The following is a 14,619-nucleotide window of genomic DNA, read 5'->3' as shown; positions in this document are numbered from 1 at the left end:
ATTCTAATCTCTTATATATTAATTCATTTAATCTTCCCAACAGTGAAATGAAAGTGCTTCTATTATTGTTCCCATCTTACAAATAAGAAAAGTAAGACTGAGAGAGATGAAGCTCGCCCAGGGTCACACGAGTAGAAATCAGTTGAGCTGGGATTTGAATTTATACAGTCTGACGTCAGAGCTCGTGCTCACTAACACTATTCAGTTGTCTCTGAAATTGCTGTTGAAGATATTGTCCAGTAAGTGGTTCTGTGTTCCTTCTGGTAGGACATATACATATACAATATGTTCCTTTTAGTACCAGGAAAAAGATTGTATCTCCTACAGAGCTGGTTTATTCAGATGTATCAGATAATGTAATTCATTTGGTTTTATCCTTTTACAAAGTTTATAATTTTTTCAATTTCAAATTACCCTAAACCCTATTTGTAAGTAAGGATATAAATCCTAAAACAATTTGTAGCATTGCATACTATATTTCATTGTTTAAAATAACCAAGTAGCTATGGACTTGGAGAAATTTCATATTTTTGAGGAAGTCCTATTAGCCCGGGGCGGTGGGGGCGGGGGGGGGAGGTGGGAAGGGAAAGCTCTAAAAGTAATTTCTCTGAAAGGAACATCTGAGGCACAAACAAACATTAAGATTTCAAAAACTCCCATTGCAATATTAAGTGGGAGTAGCTGGGAATAATCTACTGGAAACTTCAGGTTTTGGAAGAAGTGGCCCCAGCTCTTTCTTCAGCATTCAGAGGAGCCAAACTTCCCATATTAGTCCTCTGGGAGTCTACCTGGAGAATACTGAACAGCATACAAGGCTCCTAAGAAAAAAAAATCAGAAAGGTAGGGCCTGAGACCTCTAAGGTGTTGAACAATTCTAGAAGGGGGAAGAGGCAAAATAAAAGCACATGTTGAGTGGCCCAGTCAGTCAACCACCTGATTCTTGATTTTGAATAAGGTCTTTATCTCACAGTCATGAGTTTGAACCCCATATTGGCCTCCGTGCTGGGTCTGGAGCCTGCTTAAGGTTCTCTCTCTCTTTTCTCTCTCTCTCTCTCTTCCCCTCCTTCTCTCCTCCCTTCAAAAAAAAAAAAAGAAGAAGAAAGAGGGGCCGCCTGGGTGGCTTAGTCGGTTAAGCGTCCGACTTTCACTTAGGTCCTGATCTCGCGGTTTGTGGGTTCGCGCCCCGCGTCGGGCTCTGTGCTGACTGCCAGCTCAGAGCCTGGAGCCTGTTTCAGTCTGTGACTCCCTCTCTCTCTGACCCTCCCCTGTTCACGCTGTCTATATCTCTCTCTTCTAGAAATAAATAAAAAAATATTTTTAAAAAAACTAAATTAACTTAAAAAAAAAAAAAGAAGAAAGAAAGAAAAAAGAAAAGAAAAAAAGCCCATGGAATCCTGGCAAAGCAAGAAGTCAGGGGCTGGTCCCTGGTTCTGCTTCTGGCTTATGCTTCTGTTTTTATTGCTTCTCCAGCCCTGATTTCCCTCCTTGACCAAGCCAGGTTTGTGCTTTCTGCTCCCTGGCCTTGATTTTTGTGTATAGAGCCCAGTCCATATCCCGTCAGGGGCCTCCATCTGACACCATGACGTCACTAAGCTTTCATCAGTAAATATGTCCACTGCAACTCCTGCCTTTCTGTTGCTGCCAACGTATGGCTTTATCTCTGTTCCTGTTCACTGTGACTGAGCCTGCAGACACCACAGCTAAAACGTCCCCTTCACAGTGGGATGGCAGCCCCCACATTGTCCAGGATACAAGATGGAAGACCATGGATACAAACCAGATCCATCACCGGAAACCCTATGGCCAGAGCTTCCAGAATCATCACTCTGGGAGTGCAAGGTCCCAGCCTTGGTTCCTTTCTTCAAGTGCCTGAGTTGAGTGTATTAGGACATAAGCAATGTTCAGCTTCTTTCCTAGCTCAGGCTGAAGTGTTCATGAAGCTGTGGACAAGGTATGTCTTTCCCCCATATAGAACGAACATTCATGAGCCAACTCAGGGCTGCCACTAAGCCACATTCTTCATGTGCTCTGAACCAGCAACAGCAGAAAAACTCAGGTCAGAAAACACTAAAGCCGAGGTTATGAGCTAGTCTGGAAAGTCCAGAAGACTTCACTGAGGGGTACCTCATAAACCACACACACATCCGAGGCAATAAAAATCTAACCACATGGTGGTACTTGCAAAAGACAGAAGGATATTTAGGACACAGGAGTCTCAGATGCTTTCAGTGACTACTGGAAATCAGTGTTCCCTTTGGTTGGTTGGCAACTCCTTCAAGACTTCATCCAACCCCTCCCCTCCTTTTTTGTAGATAGTGGGATCCTTTGTCGAGGAATCACACCATTGCTTGATATCCCATGAGCTTAACTTTGAGTTTGAATGCTGAGCCATTCTTTAGGACTATGGGGCCCACCCATATCAAGACGGTCCATTTGGAAGCATCTCTTGGTTAAACTTAATCTAGAAAGTGCTGTGATTAATAGAGGGTGTCTGCTTTTAAGGGCTTCGAGAATCATTCTCAGGTTTGTGCCATCAACCTAGTCCAGTGTTCATCTGTGCCTTCTCCTTGTCCTCTCATTCAGAAAGCATGACCTTTATGTACTTACTTGAGAAATAAAGATGTATAACTATGACATTTTTTATGGAGCCTGAGATATCCTCATTCAAAAGCTGTACATGGATAGAAAATTAGGTAATGAGACAGACCATGTGAAATCCTGTATCAGCAAGTGGCACATCTGGTTGCAAAAAGTAGAAGACCCAAACCAGTCTGTCTTAAATGAAAAAGGGATTTACTGATCCACATAATGAGAAAATCTACCGGTAGACTCGATGACTTCAGATTCTGCTGGACTCAGGGCCCAATCAATGTCATTAGGATTTAGTTTTTTTTCCTTCCCTTCATTTACAACTGTATCTTCCTCCATGTTGAATTTGGACACGGGGTGCACATGCTAATCAGATGGTGGCAGTAGATTCAGTCCTTATAATTATCTGGGTTTTAGGTCCAATCAGAAATACAAATCCACCTTCCAACTACTCAAATAATCATTCTGAAATTCATTACCTTGGCCCTCATAGACCTAATTTAGGTCATATGCCATCACTGAACCAAACCCAGTGAGTGGGAAATAGAAGGCATGATTGATTTAGCTTACCATACAAGCTCCACACTAGATCCTAGGAAGGAATGAGCATCAGCCTTCTAGAACCACATGCACACAGAGTGAGGGAGGAGTCTCTTGACAGAACAAAGGTACAGTAATCACAAGAAGGGAGACTGGATGCAGGGTGGGAAAAGTCAACCCCAGATTTCTAGAGCTGCCTTAGAACCAGGCTGTGGTTTCTGCCATACTTGTTTCTGTGTTTTTGTTTTTTTTTTTTTTAATTAAGGTAAAATTGCTGTATAACATTATGTAAGTTTTAGGTGTATAAGATTTGTGTATCGAAAATGTTAATTACCACCATCAGTCCACTTATTGCTCATCACTATACACCTGAGCCACTTCCAAACCTCTAAAACCTTGCATTTTCCCCACTTCCAAACCTCTTTCCCCTCTGATAGCCACTGATCTGTTCTCTGTACCTTTAAGTTTCCTCTCATCTTATTTGTTAGTTTTGCTTTTTGGGTTACACAGATAAATGAAATCATATGGTATTTGCCTTTTTCTGTCTGACTTCTTTCACTCACCATAATACCCTCAAGTTCCATCCGTGTTGTTGCAAATGGCAAGATTTCTTTCTTTTTTTATGGCTAAGTAGTATCTGATTGTGTATATGTATATATATATACACACATATATATCACATATATACATATATATCTTATATACATATGATATATATATATATCTATATCTATCTATATCTGTATGTCACATCACATCTTCTTTATCTATTTATCCATCGCTGGACACTTACTTTGTTTCCAGATCTTGGATGTTATAAATAATACTGCAATGAACATAGAAGTGCATATATCTTTTAAAATTACAATTTTTGGATTCTTTGCATAAATACCCAGAGGTGGAATAGCTAGATCATATGGTAGCTCTATTTCCAATATTTTGAGGAATCTCTATATTGTTTTCCATAATGGCTGCACCAATTTACATTCCCAGTAACAGTGTCAAGGGTTGCTTTTTTTCGATACCCTCTCCAACACTTATTTCCTTTTTTTGATTAAAGCCAATCTAACAGATGTGAAATGATATGTTCTCTCTAAAGCCAGTTTGTTCAGAATTTTTATCATAAATGAATATTGAATTTTGACAAATGTTTTTTCTGCGTTTCTTGAGATGACCATATGATTTTGATTCTTCACTTTGTTCATGTGCTATATCACATTAATTGATTTGCAGGTGTTGAACCATCTTTGCATCTCTGGAATAAACCCCCTTGATTGTGTGGCATATGATCTTTCTAATGTATTGTTGAATTCAGTTTGCTAATATTTTGTTGAGGATTTTTGCATCTATGTTTATTAAGGACATTGTCTTGTAATTTTCTTTTTTGTGTGTGGTTTTTACTGGTTTGAGTATCAGGTAAAGCTGGCCTTGTAAAATGAATGTGGAAACATTCCTTCCTCTCTAGTTTTTTTTGGAAGAGTTTGAGAAGGGTAGATGTTAGATCTTTGAATGTTTAATAGAATTCACCAGCAAAGTAGGAAAAAAACCTCATCAGTGAAGCTTTCTGGTCCTGGACATTGGTTTGTTGGGAGGTTTTTAATTATTGAGTCAATCTTCTAGCTAGTAATCAATCTTTTCAGATTTTCTATTTCTTCCTGATTCAGTCTTGGAAGACTATGTTTCTAAGAATTTATCCATTTCTTCCAGGTTATGCAATTTGTTGGCTTATAATTGTTTGTAGTAGTCTTTCATGATCTTTTGTATTTCTGTAGTATCAGTTTTAACTTCTCTTTTATTTATGATTTTATTTGAGCCCTCTCTCTTTTTTTCTTAATGAGTCTGGCTAAAGGGTCAGTTTAGTTTATCTTTTCAAAGAAACAGCTCTTAGCTTTATTGATTTTTTCTATTGTCCTCTTAGTCACCATTTCATTTATTTCTGCTCTGATATTTACTATTTTCTTCCTTCTTCTAAATTTGGGCTTCATTTTTTCTTTTTCTAACTCCTTTAGGAGTCAAGTTAGATTAAGTCTATTTTGTCTGATATAAGTATAGTGACACAAGATTTCTTTTGCTTCCATGTGCATAAAATATCTTTTTCTATCCCTTCACTTTTAGTCTATATGTGCCCTTAGATCTGAAATGAGTCTCTTGTAGGCAACTTATGGATGGGCCTTGTTTTTTAATAATGTATTTTTTTTTTAACGTTTTACTTATTTCTGAGAGAGAAAGACAGCGTGAGCAGGGGAGGGTCAGAGAGTGAGGGAGTCACAGACTGAAACAGGCTCCAGGCTCTGAGCTGGCAGTCAGCACAGAGCTCGACGCGGGGCTCGAACCCACAAACCGCGAGATCAGGACCTAAGCGAAAGTCGGACGCTTAACCGACTAAGCCACCCAGGCGCCCCGGGCCTTGTTTTTTAATACATTCAGCCACTCTGTGTCTTTTGATTGGAAAATGTAGTTCATTTACATTTAAAGTTATTATTGGTATGTATGTGCTAATTGTCATTTTGTTGTTTGTTTCCTGGCTGTTTTTGTATCTCTCTGTTTCTTTCTTCTCTTGCTCTCTTGTTTTTTGTGGTTTGGTGATTTTCTTTAGTGTTATATTTAAATCCTTTTTCATTGTCTTTTGTGTGATTACTATAGATTTTCGCTTTGTGGTTGCCATGTGGCTTACATATAACATCCTATGTGTCTAAAACAGTCTATTTTAAATTGATAGCATCTTAAGCTTTAGTACATTCTAAAACTTCTACATTTTAACACCCACCCATGATCTTTTTTGATGTCTTTATATATTTTTATTTTGTGTATCGATTAACTAGTTATTATAGTTATAGTTAGTTTTAATACTTTTAGTTTTAAATATTCACATTAGCTCTATTATTTTCAAGATTCTTTTAATGTTTATTTTTGAGAGAAAGAGGAAAAACATGAGTAGGGGAGGAACAGAGAGAGAGGGAGACACAGAATCCGAAGCAGGCTCCAGGCTCTGAACTGTCAGCACCTAGCCCAACGCACAAGGCTGAAACCCACGAACTGTGAGATCATGACTGAGCCGAAGTCAGATAGTTAACTGATGGAGCCACCCAGACACCTCTTCACATTAGCTTTATAAGTGGTTAATCCACTACCTTTACTATGTATTTGCATTTACCAGTGAGATTATTGCTTTAACTTATTTTCTTGTTACTAGTTAGCATCTTTTCTTTACAACTAAAAGAAGTCTGTTTAATATTTCTTATAAGGCTTGTTTAATGGTGATAAACTCCTTTAGTTTTTGCTTGTCTGGAAAACTTATCTGTCCTTCGATTCTGATATGAGAACCAATAGTATACTTACTTAGTTTTTCCCTTTTAGCACTTTGAATATATTATCTATACCATTCCCACCTGTAAAAATTTCTGCTGAAAAAATCAGCTGATAATCTTATGGGGGTTCCCTTGTAATTAAAAGTTGTTTTTCTCTTGCTGCTTTTAACATTCTCTATCTTTAACTTTTAATATTTTAATTATAATGTATCTTGATGTATGTCTCTTTGAGTTCATCTTATTTGGAACTCTCTGTACTTTCTGGAGTTGGATGTCTGTTTCCTTACCCAGGTTAAGGAAAATTTCAGCCATTATTTTAAAAAATAAGTGTTCTACCTTTTTCCATCTCTCTTCTCTTGGGAAGCCTATGGTACAAATACTTTTCTGTTTATCTTGTTTAAACATTAATGTTTAATGTTGTCTCACAGTCCCTTATGTTATCTCCACTTTTTAAAAAAATCATTTTGGTTTTTTTTTCTTTACCACTGTGATTGGGTGAGTTCTACTGCCCTGTCTTCCAAGCCACTGATCCATTCTTCTATCCCATTTAGTCTGCTGTTTTTAATCTAGTGGGGTTTTTTTTTCAGCTAAGTAATTGTATTTTTCAGCTCTGTGATTTCTGTTTAGTACTTTTGTATGTTTTCTATCTCTTTGTTAAAGTTCTCACATGTTCACCCATTCTTTTCCCAAGTTCAGTGAGCATCTTTATGACCATTACTTTGTAGTCTTCATCTTCATCTTACCTGCATTTCATTAAGCTCTTTTTCTGAGGTTTTATTTTGTTCTTTCATTTGGAACATTTGGTCTCCTCATTCTGCTTGACTCTCTGTGTTTGTTTTTATGTGCTAGGCAAAACAGCTATCTCTCCCAGTCTTGAAGGAGTGGCTTTGTGTAGGAGATAAATCTTATTCACCCTTGCCCTAGCTTTTGACTGTTTCTCAGAATTTTGTGGTGGTCTAAGTAACCTGCTTTGTTCTTAATAGTCCCCAGGTTTTGAGGGTGTGCCAGGACCTGTTAGGGCTACAAAGGGGGAAATCTCAGTCAATAGCCAGTTTCAGGCCAATTATAAGCCAGATCCTCAGGCAAAAGCTTTCAAAGTATGTAAATATATACGGTCTTGTAGATCTGAATCATAAACCCTGTTGACTTTCAGACAAGGAGAACTACAAGTGTCCCCTAGGTGACTGTTGCAAAAATCATGACTTTAGACACGTGTCTAAGCTCCTTCGTGGGAAGTGTTGGAGAGCTGTGGTGAGGCCAAGGGAGGGTGTCAATATGGTGATTCTCTGCCCATGGTCCCTGAGAACACATCTGTAGCCTCCAGGTGTGTGGCAACCTGAAGTCGGCCCCTCAGGCTGAAGCTCCAGGACAAGAAAATGGGCCTTTTTCACGTGAAGACTGGGTATGTGTTTCAGTCTGCTGTTTGCACAATACCCGGAGGGTGGTAGCCCGCCAAAAACCATCTCTATAATTCTTTCAGACCCATCAGGCCCAGAAACACAATCTCCTTCTGGCCGCTAGGACCAGATGCTCAAGGGACATCCCTGTGTGGGCTGTGCATGCTCACCCACTGTGGCAGGGCAGGCCACAGCTGTGACACATGGTTGGTACGGCACTTGGTTGGCCTGGCCGTGGCTGGATGATCCATGACTGCAGCACTAAGGAGTGGGGGGGGCTCCCCAGAGCTAGTGGTCTAGAGGTAGGAGGCCAAAATGGCACCTACCAGCCCCAGTCCCAACAAAGCAGAAGAACACAAAATGACACCTATGAATGCCCCATCCCTGGAGAAAGTCCCCCAAATTTTGTCTCTCTGGAAGATGCTTTAAGATCAACAAATAAGTCCTTTGCACATGTTCTAGGCCCCTTTCAAACTGTTGCTTTGGCACTGAGCCTCAGGGTGAATGGGTCTATGTGTGAGAACCTTCAAAACATATTTTTAGGGTCTCTTGGAAGTAAGCCCTGTTGGTTTCCAAGGCAAGATACTTTGGGCTCATCTCTCGAGTTCAGGTCCCACAGGTTAGGTGCCTTAAGTGGGGCACAAATCCCTTGCTGTTCAGGAATAAGTCCCATGTTATGAGATCCCACCTGACTGGGGTTGGGTCATTGTCTCCACCTCTCCTACCTGTCTTGACGTTGCCTTTTTATCCTTTGTTATAAAGGCACTGTTCAGCTAGCTTTCAGACGCTTTCCAAAGGATTATTGCATACCTAGCTGTAGATGTGCTGTGCTCGTGGGATAAGATGACTTCGGGATCCTTCTATGCCACTCTCATGAATCTTTCTTCTTGTTTCTGTGTTATTGATCCAGCCTCAGCCTCAGCCTGCCTCCCTCTTATCTGGCTTTGACTCTTACGTATAAGCAACTCACAGCCCGTCTGATCTGTTGGTCCTGCCTGTGGTTCTGCCTCAGTCAATTTCTGCTTATCAAACCTCAATTCCACTGAAGCCTTGCTGAGGCCATTAGCAAAGTCCAACCTGAAGCCTGCTATACAGTGTCTCCAATTTGAGCCCTCTTGACTCTACCTATTCCTGGTCATACTAAAAGTAGGCAGAAGCTGAGATTTCTTTGATTTAGACCAAGAGAAATAAAGCTGTATAAATGAAGGGATTATTTAGGGGTGCATGTAGGGGAGAAAGAACATAATCAAGTGATAGCTATAGAGAAACAGAATTGCATTTAACCATAGAGCTCTTTCTAACTATAGTTGATTGACAGACTGCTAAAACTGCAAGGAATTTTAGAAAATACTCTTTACTGTCAAGAAAACTGAGAGTATATATGTGTATGTAAATCAGGTAAGGTTTTAGTGAGTTTCAACTAAAATCCTAGCTGGAAAAAGAAAATTAATTTATATTGAGTTAAACAAAATAAGCAACGTCTAGCTTTTGGTATACAGAAAATCAGATGCTCAAATGATGTCATTAGGAATCTTTTTCTCTCCAAGTTCTGCTTTGATCTATGGAGAATCATTGTGAGACACACTCCCCAAAAGGGAAAGATGGTCACAAGCAGCTGCAGTCCCACATCACACCAGCTTAGCAATCCAACAGAAAAGAACATATCACCTTTCCTAATATCTCTAGTCTAAGTCCCAGGGAAGGCTCTCATTGCCCAAGCTTGGATCATGTGCCCACATGTCAAGCAATTGGCATGGCTAACTGTAAGGAACACAGTGAATGGCCTGGCTCAGGGCATTTAAACATAGACTTAAGAGCATGGAGCTCCAAGATGGCTTGGATTGAAATCTCACTTCCTCTACATATTGGTTGTGTGCTCTGTGAATCATTTTCTTTACCTGCAAAATGGAGATAAGAGTTCAATCTTATATGAGCATTGTAAAAACAAAAAGAGTTAGTAGATGCTATGTGCATCTGGTGCATATATACACCCAATAAACCAGATATCTTAATTATTGCTATGATGGTGATGATGAAGATGATTTCTTCTCTGTACAGGGAGTGTGGTTAGCCACACAAAAACAGCATGTTCTGAGAATGAGTGAGAGGAGGTTCCTTAAGGTAGGGTTCTATTGCAACCAACGGAATGGGAAAAGATAGTTGCAAATGACATATCAGATAAAGGGTTGATATCCAGAATCTATAAGGAACTCACCAAACTCCACACCCAAAAAACAAACAACCCAGTAAAGAAATGGGCACAAGATATGAGCAGACACTTCTCCAAAGAGGACATCCAGATGGCCAACAAACATATGAAACGATGCTCAGCATCCCTCCTCATCAGGGAAATGCAAATCAAAATGACACTGAGATACCACCTCACACCAGTCAGAGTGGCTAAAATGAGCAAATCAGAGAACACGAGATGCTGGCGAGGATGTGGAGAAACAGGCACCCTCTTACACTGTTGGTGGGAATGTAAACTGGTACAGCCCCTCTGGAAAACAGTGTGGAGGTTCCTCAAAAAATTAACAATAGAACTCCCCTATGACCCAGCAATAGCACTGCTAGGAATTTACCCAAGGGATATAGAAATGCTGAGGCATAGGAGCACATGTACCCCGATGTTCATAGCAGCACTCTCCACAATAGCCAAAACATGGAAAAAGCCTAAGTGTCCATCAATGGACGAATGGATCAAGAAGATGTGGTTTATCTATACCATGGCATACTACATGGCAATGAGAAAGAATGAAATCTGGCCATGTGGAGCAACATGGATGGACCTTGAGGGTGTTATGCTGAGCGAAATAAGTCAGGCAGAGAAGGACAAATATCATATGTTTGCACGTATAGGAGGATTAGGAGGAACTTAACAGAGGACCAAAGGGGAGAAGAAGGGGGGAAATGGTGGGGTAATGGGAGAGAGGCAAACCATGAGAGACTCTTGAATGCTGACAAAAACTGAGAACTGATGGATGTGGGGGGGAGGGGGGATGGTCATGGAGGAGGGCACTTGTGGGGATGAGCACTGGGTGTTATGTGGAAACTAATTTGACAATAAACTATTTGTAAAAAAAAAAAAAAGTAGGGTTCTATTATCAGAAGAAGGGTAAGGAATACTTAAGAAGCAAAAACAACAGGTAGCCCCTGTTGCATGTGTGAGAACAGCTGACATTCACATATAGTGTGGGGGGTGGTGGTGGGGGTTTGCATGTGAGTGGTGTGTATTGGATTACTGGAAGAGAGCTTAGAGAAAAAGTGCTCCCTGTGGTTGTTTTTTCTAGTTAAATTCCCTGTGATCTCCTATCTCTTCTATTAGGGAGATTGGGGACATCTCTGAGTGTACTGTGCTTGGACCTGATTTGGCTCAAGTGTGCCTATCACTGTCCCCCAAGTGGGTGCCCCATTGTTGCCACTCTGGTGTCAGAGTGACACAGTGGTACATTGGAGACTTGAAGAGAGCTATGCCTTATCACAGAGGCGTGGCATATGCTGGGAAAAAATCTGAGTGGTAATAAACAGTTTTTGCCTGTATGCAACAAGGAGGTTTTTATTTTGCCTAAAATTCATGAATTCACTCCACAAAATTTACTGAGTGCATAATGTGTACCCAGAACCCATTTAGAGCCTAGAGCTCAAGTACAGAAAAAAAAATCAGGAATGAAGATAATAAAATCTAAAGCTACAGGCATGGTAAGAGAAAGTAAGAGCCAGAAAACTGTTTGTTTTAAGCAAATGTGTTATCCTTTTGAAATTATTTCCTATATTTATCTTCTAAGAGCAGAGTCCACATTAGATAGACCATAAATCCAACTGAGTTCTGAGAAATAATATATTCTCAGACTTGCCTGAGGTGGGGTTTGCATGGCTGTATGTTTTTCTTGGTTTTATTTGCATGAGAAAAAAAAAGAATAGAAAAAAAGCTTACCAAGCACAGCTGTAAGGCTTTCATTTCAACAAGCTATTAAAATTATTTCTCAGCTCAAAGGGTGGATTTTTATTTTTCATGAGTATATCTTATACCAAAAGGTAGTTCCATCATTTTCTTCTAACTTTAGATCAGTTTGTGGATTTTCAGTCCATCTTTCAATCATCCCAAATGCTCTATACAATCATGAGTAAAAGAGAAACAAAGCTGAAGGGGTTTTTTTCCATGCCTTAAAAAAATTGATTTTATCACTTCAGACATGATTCTTAAATAGCTTGGATGCAGTAAAAAAAAAAAAAAAAAAAAAAGGCTGACAAAAAAATGCTAACATTTTTCTGGCTCATGTTTTTTACTTGTTTATATTCCTTATCCAGTAAATGCTTTAAATTATTTTCCACTTCCTCATTCACAATCATTCTTTGTTCTGAGTAAGAAAGTTGTTTGTCACAGGATGCAATAAAACATTTTAATCAGCCTGATGAAACAGTACAATTATACATCGTTGAGTGGGACACTGTGCTTGGAAAGTATTGGCCTGACCTCTCGCATGTCTAACTTGGGGGCAATGAATGTCTTCTGAAGCAGAAGAGTGATCACCCGTGGGGAAGTGAAAGCTGGTGTTTCATTTGAAGATGCTCTTGCAAATAAATAAAACATTTAAAAAAATAAAAAAAAGAAGAAGATGCTCTTGCTGATAACTGGCTTGCCAAGCACACAAAGTTGGCTAGAAAGCAAAACCAGTTGCAACAGTATGTTTGGAGAAAATTTTGAAGTGTAACCAATTTCCCTCTTCTAATCATAATTTGCAGAACAAAAACTATGTTCTATAAAGAATCTATTTGAAAGAAGTTGGATATTAAAAATAATCTCATCCTTCTCTGTCAAGTCTCCTGGAGCCAAGTTTAGACTCCATAAAAGTCGTACAACATTCTGATACCAAGATGCTCCAGTCTAATGACTGAGACCATAGAGATAAAGGGAAGTCTTTGCTCAGCTAGGTTTTTGTACCCAAGTCAATAATACCATGACCTTTTGACTGCTTAACCCCCAGGGGTGGGGGGATGGGTTGAGAGTGACAGACCATATATTCTAGACAAAAAATAACAACTATAATTTCTGATATACTGAATTTTCCAGGTATACAGAATGTCTAAGTGCCTTCCAAGTTCGATTCTTTCAAATTTTATCCTGCAAGCCTGTATCAAAAATGAACAAAATTGTTCAAGGAGCTCAACTATCATTTAGTGGACTTGTCAAGGGTACCACTGGTAATAACAGGAGATTTTGCTTCTCTTGTGCTAATGAAAGGCAGCTTGGCCTCTACTTAAGGATTTTCATTCATTTCAAATTTTTTTTTTTTTCAGAATAAAGCTCTTTGATCTACCTTTCTAATAATTTCACAAATTAAGTTAAGGCATTTCTCTCCCTCCAAACAACATGATAGAGTGGGAAATGTCTTGATTTTAGAGGAAGATGGAAGTAGATTGAAATTAAGAGCTGTGAGGACTAGACAAGTCCTTAACCATCCACCTTCCAGCACTAGATGCTTCTCTTCTGTACAATGAAAAAGTCACCTAAATGAGATATTGCATGAGAAGTATCTGGTAACGTGGCATGTGATAGGCTCTTGATATATATTATTTCTCTTCCCAGTTATTTTTTGGTTCCAAAGAGCCTTATGCCCACAAGCTCAATAGCTTCACATTCTAATTTTGTTTGTGAGTGCCACCCGTCCCCAAGGGTGAGACTGTCCTGCTCCAAAGACCAGACGACAATGCATGTTAATGCACCTGTAACATGACTCCTCTAGCTGCTAATGCTATCTGCATATTCATTGAACTCCTGTGGAGCATCTATTCCCTGCAGGTCACATGCTTAGAGATACTAAGATGAGCAAGATCCGGAGCCAGCACACAAAAAACTTACTACCTTGTAAGGGAGAAGAGCAAGAAAATCCACAGTTACACCACAGTGTCATAAGCTTTACCTGGGGGGTCTGCATGCGATGTATGAGAGGAGAGTGTCTAGTCTCCCTGATGACAATGGCGGGAAGAGGAAAGTCCAAGAATGCTTCAGCTGAGTATAGACCTTCCATAAGTGTTAGCCAAGCAAGATAGGGGTGGGAGGGCAAGGAAAGAGGGCTCCGGGGGAAGAAGGAATGACTTCTTTTTCTGGAAGCATAAAACCCATTACACTCGGTGTCAATAATCTCGTACTTCTATTTATCATGAATAAAAATAAGAAAACTTTGTGAGCATGTGTTGTGGCCAAGTAGACTGCTAAAAGGACGTAAACACAGAATTAAGGCTTCAGGAAGCTTGGATTCTAGCTAGAAGAGTGAAATGCACGTACTGCAATCACCATTTAAGGCTGGAAGTCAACACTTGTGCCTAGAACGGTCTGCATCGTCCAAGACTGGTGAGTCCCGCACAGTGATTTATTGAACTTATTTCACAGAATTAACAGCTCACCCAGGACTCAAAACATTGAATGCCAAAGTGTTAGAGCCCAAGATTTCCAAGCTTCATCTCTTAGACAAAGTTGGAGCAGATGCAAAAGCACTAGTCTGCTCAAAAAGGATGTTTTTAAGTTGAGAACATGAAAGTGAGTGAATTGCATGTCATCTTATATTTTGAAATAATAGGAAAGTTGCAAAAATGGTTAGAAAATTAAGCAGTGGGGAAGAAAGCAGCTGACTTAGCATCTTTGGAAAACAGTGTTTTGACTGGATACTGTAAGGCTAAATACAAAAAGAACTGCACACAAACACTGGAGTTGGTAAATTTGTTCCTCATAGGGATATGGGTTCAGAATTCTGATACTATTTTATATATATGTAATAGAGTTGAAC

The sequence above is a fragment of the Hyaena hyaena genome, unplaced genomic scaffold, assembly GCF_003009895.1.
Source record: "Hyaena hyaena isolate Hyena2069 unplaced genomic scaffold, ASM300989v1 scaffold_598, whole genome shotgun sequence".
Lineage (NCBI taxonomy): Eukaryota > Metazoa > Chordata > Mammalia > Carnivora > Hyaenidae > Hyaena > Hyaena hyaena.
Note: the sequence above shows the minus strand (reverse complement) of the source record.